Source organism: Frankliniella occidentalis, unplaced genomic scaffold (assembly GCF_000697945.3).
Source record: "Frankliniella occidentalis isolate FOCC.00 unplaced genomic scaffold, Focc_3.1 Scaffold245, whole genome shotgun sequence".
NCBI classification, from domain to species: domain Eukaryota; kingdom Metazoa; phylum Arthropoda; class Insecta; order Thysanoptera; family Thripidae; genus Frankliniella; species Frankliniella occidentalis.
The window spans coordinates 364282-365952 of record NW_026267371.1 but is presented as its reverse complement, the minus strand read 5'-3'; positions in this window follow the sequence as shown (position 1 = coordinate 365952).

The window sequence follows — 1671 nt, the reverse complement described above, 5'->3', positions numbered from 1 at the left end:
CTCAACAGCCATGCGCATAGGGTTGCCTACCCAATAGTCCGCAGGCGCCTCGCCATGCGCCTTGTCTGTTTGGCCGCCGTGCCGCCTCCGAGCCTTCGCCGAAGCAACCAGCTCAACAGCCATGCGCATTGGGTTGCCTACCCAACAGTCTGCAGGCGCTATGGTCAATATAAAGTCCGTAATAGCTCCAACCCCGCTAAAAAGGCGCCGCGGCGCCCCACGCCTCTACTACCGCACTACTCCGCGCCACGCCCCTTAGCCACACACCGACTCCGGCGGCTCACTCGCGTCGCCCTCACCAACTGCCAGGCGCTACCCCCCGCCACGCGCCGCCACGCCTCTGCACCCCTATCGCACCGCAGCGCCACGCCGTAGTAGTTCCGATTCTCGCCACCAGAGCGCACACTAGCCCTGCGCGCCGTCCGCCGACGCGCGCTATGTACCCGTCACGCTTGAATAATGACGCGGGGCTGAAAAATTCTCACTCCTCACTGCGAGCGCCGCCCGCCGAGCCGAGCAGACGTTCCTCCACCGCTCCGCACCGGTCTCCACCGCCGCCGCACGCCGCCGGCCATGGGTCCCCCCTGGTCGCCCCCTTTGCCGCGCCGCTGAAGTACTGCAAGTAAACCAGCCCCCTTCGGGGGCGAAAGGCCAGGCTAAGGACGATGGCGCAGCGGGTTCAAACTTCGTGGGTACTTACTTGAATGTATTCCGCACCTTTTAAGAGATAGCCGTTTCCCGGATGACCCCTAGACTGACCCCTGGCTATCAAAAAGTGGTGTTCTAGCCCTGCAGACCTAACTTTAGGCCCTTTTCAGGAGTCTAAGGGCCTTCGATGGTTCCAAATCGACCCTGCAGCTAGTCTTAGGATATCTTGAAGTACAATAATTAATGTCGACTTTTAAGATCCCAGATTTTCACTCCACCCTACTGCAGGCGTCGAAGCAACAGGAGGCGTCCAGCCTACTTCTTCACCAGTCTGCGCCGCAGGTACCAGCCTGCGATGCGGGCAACCCAGCGAGAGGAGGCCCATGCCTTCTGCTCCACCAGCCTGCACAGCAGGCCATCCAGCCTGCCCAGCAGGCCAACCAGCCTGCCTTGCAGGCGTCCGAGCAACAGGAGGCGTCCAGCCTCCTTCTTCACCAGTCTGCACCGCAGGCACCAGCCTGCGATGCGCCGCTGGCACCAGCCTGCAATGCGGGCAGCCCAGCGAGAGTAGGCCCGTGCCTTCTGCACCACCAGCCTGCACAGCAGGCCATCCAGCCTGCCCAGCAGGCCAACCAGCCTGCCTTGCAGGCGTCCAAGCAACAGGAGGCGTCCAGCCTCCTTCTTCACCAGTCTGCACCGCAGGTACCAGCCTGCGATGCGGGCAGCCCAGCGAGAGGAGGCCCATGCTTTCTGCACCACTGGCCTGCACAGCAGGCCATACAGTCTGCCCAGCAGGCCACCCAGCCTGCCTTTCAGGCGTCCAAGCAACAGGAGGCGTCCAGCCTCCTTCTTCACCAGTCTGCACCGCAGGCACCAGCCTGCGATAACGGCAGCCCAGCGAGAGGAGGCTCATGCCTTCTGCTCCACCAGCCTGCACAGCAGGCCATCCAGTCTGCTCAGCAGGCCAACCAGCCTGCCTTGCAGGCGTCCAAGCAACAGGAGGCGTCCAGCCTCCTTCTTCAC